The sequence below is a fragment of the Limulus polyphemus genome, unplaced genomic scaffold, assembly GCF_000517525.1.
Source record: "Limulus polyphemus unplaced genomic scaffold, Limulus_polyphemus-2.1.2 Scaffold63, whole genome shotgun sequence".
NCBI lineage: Eukaryota > Metazoa > Arthropoda > Merostomata > Xiphosura > Limulidae > Limulus > Limulus polyphemus.
The window spans coordinates 834,899-847,865 of NW_013665673.1; positions in this window are offsets into that span (position 1 = coordinate 834,899).

Sequence of the window (12,967 nt, forward strand, 5' to 3'; positions counted from 1 at the left end):
GCTGTTTTTTTTTTGTTTTTTTTTTTGGCGCGTCGCGTTGGTTATATTTATAGGCGTGTGGAGAGTTTCTCGAAGCTTCAGCTTACGTAACAATACACGCTAACACTAGCGTTTACGTACACACATGTATTGTTGATTCTTACACTCGAGAATCTTCTACAACTTTAGAGAATAGGCCGGAATTTCGCACTACATACTTAACAGTATACGTTATATATATTTCTAAACATAAATTTAATTAAAAAAATATCGATATTAAAGTATATATAGAACAATAAATCCGTCACAACTACAAGAGACTTAATTTAGTTAGAATGACAAAGACAAATTTCGGATTGATTTTTCTTACATTTTTGATATGGGCAATGTGAAAAATAATTTGCCCATTTAATTTTTGAAGTTTCATAATAACAGTCAATGACATATGTTTAAGAAATTGCCACATGAGCTACCTACATTATTATTTTTTAATATATTGTTTGCTATTTATAAATGTGATTTTTAGTCATTTCTTTATATTACCAGCTTCTTTTTTTCTGGAATTTCTGCCCATAATGAAAATTCATAAAATATTGAACCTAGATTTTTTGCTACATCTAACATGTTCTCTCCCATGTTATATGGCTGGAACATCTAATCAAAAACACCTTAGGTGTGAAAAAAAAAAGGGTCGTGTTTTTTGTTCAACTAGGGCATGATAGTGGGTGAAACAAGATACGCGGGCTAGCTAACTAATGAATGAAAATTTGCTGTAAAATTATTATCAATGCTGTAGCGTAGCTACCAGTTTGGCCGCCCCCCAGTGGCACAGCGGTATGTCTGCAGACTTACAACGCTAGAAACCGGGTTTCGATACCCGTGGTGGGCAGAGCACGAATAGCCCGTTGTGTAGCTTTGTGCACAATTCCAAACAAATAAATCAGTTTGACCACCAATTTTGATTTCATTCCTTTAAGTCGGATGCTTAATCCTTTTTTGGCCGCATCTTTTTTTCGCGTTTAAGGTGTTTTTGATTACTTTTTGTCGAATTTCACACAAAGCTACATGAGGACTATCTTCGCTAGCTTTCCATAATTTTGAAGTGACAGACCAGAGGAAAGGCAGCGGATAGACATCACCCATCCTCAACTCTTGTCAAATCGAATGGTGGGATTTGACCATTACTTTTATAACGCAACCACGACACCAAAGTGTGCAGCACAAACGTTTATTGAGCGTTACGGGATACGAACCACGAATGCTCAAAGTCACTGTTCGGCACGTTAACCACTGGTCCGCGCTCTGCCACTACACAAAGTAACCAACTTACTATAGACCAACGTTACTACGTACAAACGTTTTGTTGTACTGCAGGGATTATTATAGAAATACTCTCTCATTAATGTTCTTTCACCCAACCTGCGAATTAATAAAAGCATCAAATGCCATGAGGTAGAAGTTATTCTAAAGAAATGACTATGGCAAAGTTTTGAGATGAATTATGTGAAACACCAAATGCTAAGGTAATTGATTGGTTCTTCTAAAAATAATTTATATGTTAAACAAAATTATTATGAGAGTAAAATTCAAAAGAATTATTCCATTGCCATTCCATGTTGCCATCACTAAGTCATAAGAATAAGGTCTGTGGTCATACTACCCAAACGCGTTGGGGATATTCCATATATTAGCCAAGATCCCTACGCCGATGTAAAACTCACCAACAGCTGAGGAGAACCAGTTAAGGGTTGGGAGTTCAGTGCTTGAACCCACAACGTCTCAACTCCTACTGCCTTTCGCTGTCTGCAGCCAGTTCTTGGGAAATCAGTTACCCTTAATATTTAAGTATAACTTTAACGTAGAATTACCACCACCCCCTTAAATTATACAATGTAAAACTCCCAACCTCCATCCTTTTATTTAATATTATAAGGTATAAAAAGCAGAATATCTTCTTATAATAGAAATAAACCACCCTAAGTTTCTACAAAACTCCTCACCTCCACCGTTTTATCTTGACAAATGTGAGACAGGTCAAAATCAATGGTTATTTAAATAACAATAAATCAACTAATAGGAAAAATCACGTTAGACTGAGAAAAATAACACTCTCACTGGACCCACTAAAATTCCAACTCCATTCCAGTGGATATTGATTTTTTGGATAAATATTGATTTATCTCTAATATCCTATTGTCGATTTAAGAAAATGTTATAAAATAAGCTTTAAACAGCTTAGTGAGGGAAAAAATTCAATAATCTTAGATATCCTCACCTGAAAAACGTAAAATTAGAAACTTATAAATAGACAGACAAGCTTTCCACAGTCTGACAAACATAGAAGATATTCACAGATAAACAAGCTAGAAACTATAATAAATAGACAACAAAACTGAAAATTTCCAAATAGACAAGTAAATGGGGGAATCATAAATAAACATGTAATCTAAAACGTCACAAGCAAACTAGAAATTTAGAATTAGGCAAGCAAATAAGAAATTCACAAATACACACTAAATTACAAATTGACAACGAGATAAGCCAATTAAAAACTGATAAACAGAAATCAAACTATAGACTTGCAAATAGAAAACAAATTAGAATTTACAAGTAGACAAGCAAACTAGAACCCCACAAATATACTAGCGAAGTTTCGCGTAAAACTACTCGATGGCTATCTGTCCTAACGTCCCTAATTTTGAAGTGTTAAATTGGGGAGAAGGCGGCTATTCAACACTTCCTACTGCCAACTCTTGAGCTGCTTTTTACCAAGGAATAGAACGAATGTCCATCACGCTATAACGCTCCAAGGATGAGTATGCTCGGGGACATGTTTATATCCTACAACCCGCACATTGCGAGTCGAGCGCCCTAACCATCAGGCTATGCGATGCCCAATAAACTCACAAATAAAATAGCTATCTAGCAATTCGGAAATATACAACCAAAGAAAAGAAACATAATATAACAGTTAACATAAAATGATAAAATGAAATATCGTTTTATCGTTCAACATAAAAGTAAGTATTCATGAATTAAGAAAATTTATTAGGAATCTCGGTAACAGTTAATATTCTTATTTTGGCAAATGTTAATTTATTTAAAACTAGAACGGCACTTAGTGAGTAGTAACCAACCTAAAATATACAACAAACAATTCCTCATCCTCAAAAATATTAGTTTAGATACCAAGATACTCTTTCCATCTCAATCTGTTCCCGAATTTGACCATTTTCAAAATCCTCATTGGTTTCCATCATAACCATAGTGGTTTTCATTTAGTACGGCCTTGACTTTTAACGTACATCCACCGAAAGCTACGCAGTTGTTACTTGTGAGACACTCAGCCTTTGTACCAAACATGATCAAAATTAGACGACACGTTTTCGAGTTATCTTGTACACACACAGTGGAGTGAAAAAAACAATGCCCTCGACCTGAGCAGGGATAATAAACAATTATTTTTTGACGTGAAACGTGATGCTATAAGCTATAATAAAACAAAATATTTCGATACGCAGTTTATTATGGAAATAATCCAATTCAATTTTTATACAGACAGTTGTAACTACTTTGATTTTACCAAAAAGGAAGAGAAACGGGAAGTATTTAGATGCCTAAATTATTAAGAATATTTTTTTGAGAATAAACGAACAATAAAATATTTCATCTTTGTCCTATAAGGAAATTTAATTGAAATCAATCAGCATATTTTAGCGTTGATAGGTCAACATGTATACAAAAAGGGAAGGCCAGTAATATATGAATTGTTTTCCCATTGTGGAAATGTTATTAAAATAACTATGGTGCTTTCAAATTTATTAGTATTCTGTTATTTGCACAATGAGTCTAGGACTACTATGTACACATTGCTTATCATCCAAACTAGGAAGATATAGGGTAGCTCACCTTATCTAAGGTATGCAGTTTTTCAGTGATCAGAGAAACTATCAGATAACTAAACTAATAAAGAAATAAACTGGTTTATAATTAAACTCCTCTACTACATGATTTAACCATACGTCAGATTTAATATTGAGAACTGAACAAAAAAAAAATAAATGAACGAGAACGGGTTGGTGCGTATTTCGGAGCTGACAATTCGTGTTCGAATCACTGCGATACCACAAAATTCGGTGACGAGGAATCCACTTTGAAACTAATAATGGATGGAGACGACTTGAATGGGTAATGAAAAAACTTTAATAGAAGTTTAACATAACAGCAAATGTACAATCAGGTACCTGATGATGACAAAACCTTGACGAAACGTTGTACATTTGCTGTTATGTTAAACTTATATTAAAGTGTTTCTTCATTACCCATTCAAGCCGTTGATACCGCAAAATGTTTCCCACATTTTTAAGCCGTTGGTACATTATAAACAGTACAGTCAATCATTTAGTGTGAATAGTGGAGGTAATGTGCTGCTGACTGGCTTCCCTTTGCTCAGTAGTTCAGTATCATAGATGGCGGCAAATACAAAATATTGGTAAAGTGAAAATGGGAATTATTGATGACACATTTTTTTCTTATTAAAGATTTCAATCAATAGTAATTAAGGACTTTCTTGATGGCAAAAATACATATTATGAATTTCATATTCTGAAGAAAATTCGCCTAAGCATAAAACATGAGAAGTATATTCATCATTTTGTTTTCTTATTTAATATAGACAATTTTTTAAATGAATTAGTTTAACCTACTAACCCATCAGTGGCTCAACAGTAAGTCTGCAGACTTGTGACGCTTAAAATCGGGTTTCGATACTCGTGGTTAGCAGAAAACGGATAACCCATTGCGTAGCTTTGGCTTAAACAACCAAACAAAGGAAAGTTGATTGTTTTTCACCAACTTGATTTGGCAACTCGGTAACACTTGACAGTGTCATTTTAACAAATATTAATTAATTATTAATAATTATATATATATGGGATGAAATGTGAGGTAAATAAACATATACATTAGAAATTAGATGATTCAAACATCCAAAGTTTACAAGGGTTTTCATTCTTTGGTGCAGCGTTAAATTCCAAATCAGGATGGTTAAAAGATTTATTGCACCCGTGAAATAAGAAAAGATGCTATAAATATTTGTAGTAAATAATTTTAACAAATCTTTTTAATTTTCCATTTGTTTCTGAAAACCCGTCATATTTTTGACTTATAGGTATTGACTTTATCTTACTAGATAACAGTATTTTTGGTTGTCCCTATATATATACACACATTCTTTAGTATTGTAACATATTCGTATCTCTTGTTTAATTACAAAAATCAAATTTTATCAACATGTTCCTATATTCTATTTAGTTTTTGATAAATTGCACATAAAACACATTTTCCAGAAGGCAAAACTTTCAAACATAATGAATTTAAACGTTTAATTAGCATACTTTTTTATTGTAGTAAAGGCCTTAAAGTTTTGCTTAGAAATAAATCATTGCTGTGTGGCGACATCTAACTGTCTTGCTCAAACTGTATGTGAAATTCAAACAAAAATATTTTCTTCTGTGGCAGCGTCAGTGAAACTGAATAAAGTTCTGATAATACATTTTTACTTATTATTAATTAGTCAGTATAAACTCCAAAATAACAAGTTCAGATAGTCTAAACTATCTTGAGCAACGTCACTTTTTAAAAGTTAGTCATCGGAATACCATCCAATATATGAGAATAGGGTTAAACTGGGTAATCAATAAATATGGTTACAAAATCAAATTCATAAGCGAAACATAACTTACTATTTGGTGGATATATTTTGTAAGTTCAACTAGTTACACGACGATTGCTAACACTCAATTTAGTAAACATCCAGGACATTCCAAATAGGTATATAAATTGCCACTAAGACATACTGTTTTCTTTTAAACACAAAAAAGAAGCTTCAAAGTATATTTCACAGTTTATTACAGTATATCTGTCCGTAAAACAACTAAATAAAATATTTGTTAACATAAAGATCAAGACACACAGTAGGGAGTCATGCGGCTAAACCAACCTGCAGGGTATATTGTGTGCAGGAGTGATAATTTAGCAATTTTCCACTTTTTTGTAGCTCGGACTGTGGAGATACAAACTGACATATATTTTCAGTGGATGTGCTCTACCGGATCCTTACTTCACATACAAGATTACAAGGCAATCCATGAAGAAATAGACGATATATCAAATCTCCAATTTTAATTGAATTTTTTTCTACGCACTGAACGTACGGAAACTTTATTTGATAGAAAACATTCATACCTTTCATGATTTCTTTTTCAAATTTGGTACACTGATAGATCTTTTCAACCTACAATTAGGAGTCAAATTTGGTCTTAGTGTAAACCACATGTGCGAAGCTATTCAACAAAAACCGCTCTATTTTGACCAAAGTCTTTGCGCACGCCTACGCAAAAATTAACGTGAGCTATCGGTCTAAACTTTTTTGCTACAGCTTCATCTAAAAGTAAAGATGGAGTGTTTTTAGTTTTGTCATTCGAATTAAAGACGGTTGACGTAGAGCAGCAAAACTACAAAGTGAAAGTACGTGCAGATACATAAGTATTGATTATGTCAAGCAAACTAGATTAGCAGTTTCTAGCTCAAATTTTCAAAAGAATCATACGGATGGACGGTTACTATTCATTGCAAATTTCTAAGCACAAATTTGCTAAATTTTACGAAATTCTTCTAAAGAGCGTTTAGCGTTACGCGATATTAGCGTAAATAATGATTATTGATAAGGCTGCACCGAATATATGAGAATAAACTGTTAATCTAGATTCCATGGCGTATCTATAAAAAAAAGTTATGAACATTGTTTTAGAGAAGAAAAACTACCACCATATGTTTTATGAAGAACCTGGTTGGTTCAGTAAAGTATAGGTCGATTTCAAATAAAAGGGTTGCGATCCTAAAACTAATGTTGGTTACTATCGAGTGTAATTTTTTCTTACTTGCTGTGGTTTGTTGGTGTGTGTTGACAAAACAAACAAAAATACTTTGTATAATTGTAAATTATAAATTTATTGATTATTACCTTCGACACGCATACAAGATCAAATATTTCTGGGGTTAAACAGCCCTAAAAATGTCAAAATACAGAGACTGTGTGTTACAGTCTTAATTACAAAAGGTTAGTTGACGTAAGTTTGTAGTATATATACACTATATAATATACATATATGTAACTCTAGAAGTACAAAGAAGTTACTAATAGCAGCCATAACTAATAGAGGACAAGTTTATAGCAGTTTGTAGAGAAAATAATGTTAACTCATATAGAACTGATTACTGTCAGTCAAACATAAAGCTTAAATGTAACATACGCGAGAGGCTTTGCTTAAGTGGCAATAATTTGTAGAGCTTCAAATCAGTTTTGGGCTATGACGCTACATGAGATCTCAGTTATAAGGTTTCCTTTTAGAAGGATGTAGATTTAGCACGTAGCTGACATGATAACGTAAAAGATAAATGGCCTCTTGAACGTCATAGTTGCTGATAGCACTGAAATATTTATAACGTGTATGTACGCACTTCGAGTCAACAATACTGCAGTGTTAAATGTCATATGTTTAAATATGTATAGCATGACCTAAAAAAAAAGTACTCTACTAAAACCCAAAAGATGATCCAATACATTTCCTTCCAATCAAAACATTGTTTAGAGTACAAGAGAGAGAGAGAGAAGAACAAAAGAAAAAAAAAGGATCCCAAATATTTTAAACATCATAAAAGTTGTTTGTTATATTTATTTTAGTGTGCTAACCATTCATGATTCAGCGAATATAAAATTCCTTGTATGAATATTATGATAAAAATTTTGGAGGTGTCAGGTTACTTTTTCACTCCAGATAACACAAAAAAAACATATAGTTGTATACAACTTGTCATCCATTTTTTATGTCAAGCGCATAATTTTTTCCACCACTTAACAGACGTTTATAGAAAGGTATGCTATTTTCTTATTATTGCAGTATTTGTTGTGCTCTAACACATTTATTTTCTATGTTCCAAATTCTTTCATATGGTATAACAACTTGTTTTGTATTTTGTTAATAAAACCACAGAGTTGACCAAATGTACTTATAACACTGTTAAGTTCACATAAACTCCGAGACCTAATCTTTTAACAAATATATATAACTGTTAATTAATCATTTTTGCTATATATTTATGAATATGGAGTGAATTCTGTATTAATTTCTTATATATGATTTATCTGGTAAGCGGGACTTACGGAGGCGTTATGGTTATACTAGGTTTACACAATGTGCTTTTATCTTTCTCCCACTGTAAAGTTTATTAGTTTCGAATTCCATATTTATTTATAATACATAACAGCACTCGCTTTACTTCTATACTATTTTAGGTTAGAATTTATAACTGTACCAACCGTTTTTTAGCTATGTTATTCAATGTTTCCTAAAATCTTTCCATCCGAGTATCTTCATCCTATCATCAAACATAATTAAAATGTGGACTCATTTCCTTCCTGTTTTATAGCTGTTTCCTAAGTTCCTCTGTTATAACACAAACAGATAAGCTTTCCAAACAATAGAAATACCAGTTTCAATTCTTTTGTTGACTGCTATAATTTGTGGTTAACATTACAACGTTTTACAGTTTCGTGCTACTTTTTGGATTACTCATTTACAGAGTTATGGTATCCTTCATCAGTTCACTATTCTGGATATACAAACGTTACATTATTATTTTGTAATATTAAGAAAGACATAGCAAACAGTATTACAAAATAGTTAGTTTATGCATGAAATAAATAAAATAGCACAATACTATCACGTGATCGATTCGAGATTGACACGTTTCAAATGTTGACGTACGTGTATTCGATAAAAACGAACAAACAGCCGGAGATAAAGTATAAGTGATCATTTTAAATAAGTTCGAATACTTATCAACGAATTTGAAGTCTATACACTTGTTATTAAACTGTTATTAGTACTAGTTGTCGTTTGTTTATTTAATAGAAGCTCTAGAATGGTATACAAAAATTACAATACCTAATGATATATAGTTTCTAAAATGGTTTACAAAAATTACAATACCTAATGATATATAGTTTCTAGAATGGTATACAAAAATTACAATACCTAATGATATATAGTTTCTAAAATGGTTTACAAAAATTACAATACCTAATGATATATAGTTTCTAAAATGGTTTACAAAAATTATAATACCTAATGATATATAGTTTCTAAAATGGTTTACAAAAATTACTATACCTAATGATATATAGTTTCTAAAATGGTTTACAAAAACTATAATACCTAATGATATATAGTTTGTGCTTTGGTTGATGAACTATTATAGTTTGGATCAGTATCAATATTTGTCAGAGGTAGAAGCAGTCATCACAGTGAAAGTGAGAGATGTAGATTGATATTCATTCTTTAAGTGTGAACATGATGCATGTGAATTTTGTCATTCTATACCTGGTTCGAGCTCAAACTTTAAGGCCACAAATATTCTTATTTTCTCTCTCTATATATATATATATATAAAGAGTGGCCCAAAAGTAGGTATACATTCTACATGTAGTTTTTATTTTGGGGAATATTCAAGGACAAAGTGTACAAAAGAACATTATGGAATGTTGACGAAATGAAAGGGTACTTCAGAGACGAATTTACAGACCTTGATGGACAGACAGACTTGTGTTAGAAAGTTTGTAGAAATGTGACAGTCAGACTACAGAATTGTGTGAACATCGACGGTTTCAATTTGAACACCTGCGGGATTAACTTTCCTATAAAGTGCCGTTAAATAAATTATCAACTGTATACTTTAATTTTAATTTAATTACTTTAAATACATTATCAATCATCAACTATATACCTACTTTTAGGCCACCCTATATATAGATGTGTGCGTTTCTCGTTTAAATCTAAATCTCCATCTAGCGTACACACTGAGTTATTTACTGTATTCTTGTGTTTTTCTCTTATGATGCATCATCAAAACAATTTAGTTGTGTGTGGTATGTGAAACACACTTGATGTTTCTATCCCATTTAGTTTAGAAAAGGAAACGTTTCTTGGTCACCAACATGTTCAAAAAGTTTCGCCCTCACTCACTCTATCACACGTGTTGGACGTACAGCGTGCAGATAATAACCTTTAGACGTACAGTGTGCAGATAATAACATATAGAATGCGGTGATTTTATTATTGTGCCAATCAGCAACAGAACGAAAACAAAAACGTGTCCTCAACGAAATGGTGTTTGCGAAAGAATTATAAAAATTGATAATAATTTGAAAAAAAATTCCCGTTGAAGCAATATTCGGTCTGTATAAGAATCGTAGTTTAAGGTTGATCTTATAAAAAAATATAATTGTAAGTTGCAAGGACACCTTCATTCAAAATTCTTCTCATCGAATATCACGAACTTTCCATTTATTATTTTATGTTTAAATAAATAAAAAAAAGCGTGATGGTGCACGTTTAGCTTTGTTTGCAACAGATTTCTTAACATAGTATTTTTATTAACGTACAGCAATGTGATAAATCATTCATTAAAACCAATAGAAAAAGGAGAGTCAAATTTATTATAATGTTTCCACAAAGAGTTTTCAAAATTTTTTGTTTCTATTTTGGTGCAGATTAGAAATAGATCATTTACTGAAAAACGGAACAGCACAGTAAAGCTAAAGTAGAAATAAATCGAGCTAATCATACAGAGTTTAACGAAGTGAATTGTTTCCAAGCTTATCAGAGACATGGATGAATTTATATCGTTCCCCTACAATTTGAGTTGTTGCATAGAAAAATCTGTATAATACGATAAGACTAGAGTTTTCCAGTGTACAGGAAAGATAAGTCGCGTGTTCTGTAACAGGATATAATTTTCCTGTCATTAAATATCAATCCTTGCACTATACACGCACTATTTCCTGTTGGATAAGATCATTTTCTTTCCTGTATGTATACTAGCACAGCACACTGCTTGGTCCGCATTACTTTCTGAATCAAGGTTATTTTATGTATTATCACGAATTGAAAAGAGATAACTTCAGCCAGTTAATACTGGCAAGTAATGATTAATATGGTCGTGCGTACAGGAACAGAATTTGTAGATTTTCACGGAAAAAGCTGTTACAGAATTTTCAAGAAAAACAAGTAATGACATGTCGGTTTTGCTAAGCAAACTTTGCTTTCATTGCACATTTAGATATGTTTATCTCACGAGTAATGTTTTCTATAAGTTCAGTTATTGTTGTAAAAAATAAGAATAACATATTATGTAATCTTATTTGACAGCAAAAGTTCTGTAGGATGTGAACGTTGTAAAATAAGAATAACATATTATGTAATCTTATTTGATAGCAAAATGTTCTGTAGGATGTGAACGTTGTAAAAATAAGAATAACATATTATGTAATCTTATTTGACAGCAAAATGTTCTGTAGGATGTGAACGTTGTAAAAAATAAGAATAACATATTATGTAATCTTATTTGACAGCAAAATGTTCTGCACAAGTAAGTGAAATACCAATCAAAGTTTATCAACAGGACTAACAGCAATCGTGAAACAGCTACATACAGTTCATAAAAATATATATCGCTTAGCGAGATATTCAGTAAATAATGTTTCTTTGTTTAAGCTGTACTAAGCTAAGTCCGGCCCGGTTGTTAGCGGACCGAACTGTGGATACGAGGTTACGTGGCCCATGCCCTTTTACCGCTTTCCCCAAATCTCGCTCCGTGCTTTGAGGCCTTAAGTGCGTTATGAGAATAATGGTCAAACCACACTATTCGATTAGTGTAACCCAAGAGTTTGAGGTGCGTGATGTTGACTTTCCTCTATTCTATTACTTCAAAAATAGGGACGGTCAGCGCACATAACCCTCAAGTAGCTTTGAGCGAAATTCAACAACAAAGTATTATTTCCTCTATTAATACCTTCCAGGAAGATAGAGCAAGAAGATAAGTGAAATTACCAAGGGGGTCACTAGCCTGATATGATAAGCTCTTTTTTTTCTGCGTGGGGAACACTAACATTAATGGGTCTCATTCCAGCAAGCTGGTTGTATCGACGAAACATTCAGTTTCAATAGTCAGTCACCTGAGAAAGTCTGATAAACGTCTGCTTGAATAAACTAAAAAAACTACTCAAGAACACATGTTTACCATTTCTAGACCACCATGTATACCTTTATATGAGTATAGTGCTTAGAAGAAAGAATCAACAAGTTAAGCTTTTAAAAATTGTCTACTTTTGCATTAGATAAAAATCTCTTTCTTTCCATACACTTGCATGCACACCTATACATGCATGGTTACTCACCCACCCATTCACCCACATATGTATATTTATAGGTTTGTTCAGAACAAATATTTTACATCATAGAATTCAACATATTTGTATTGTATAAATTTGTAAACAGAAACGGTACTGTTTGATAAATAACCTTTTAAAGCTAAGAATACAGCAATTTCAACTGTGGGAAGATCTAGAGATACTAAGGGACGGGGGGAATGGCCTAGAAAAACGCATGACTTGCCCAATAATAAGGTAAGAGCTGTTCACTTAATATTGTTGCAAGTAAGAAAATGCTTACATTTTTAAAGTTAGAACAGAAATAAATATATGGTGTAACGAATTTGTTTTAATTTATTTTAATATCGACGTTGTTTAGATTGAGTTTATATATAAAAACATGTATAGCTTGTAATGTTAGATATGTATTGCGCAACTTCCGCCTATTCTCCAAAGTTGTAGAAGATTCTCGAGAGTAAGAATCAACAATATACGTATGTACGTAAACGCTTAAATTTGTACTGTTACGTAACCTGAATTTTCTAGAAAGCCTCCACACACCTATAAATACAACAAACGCGACGAGCCAAAAGAGAGTATCTATTATTAGTTTGCTATAGTCAGTATGCTATAAAACTTTTAAAGCTATAACTGTAATTGTTATAATGCTTATCAATTCGGAAAACTTAAGATATTTGACCAGGAATATTTATAAAT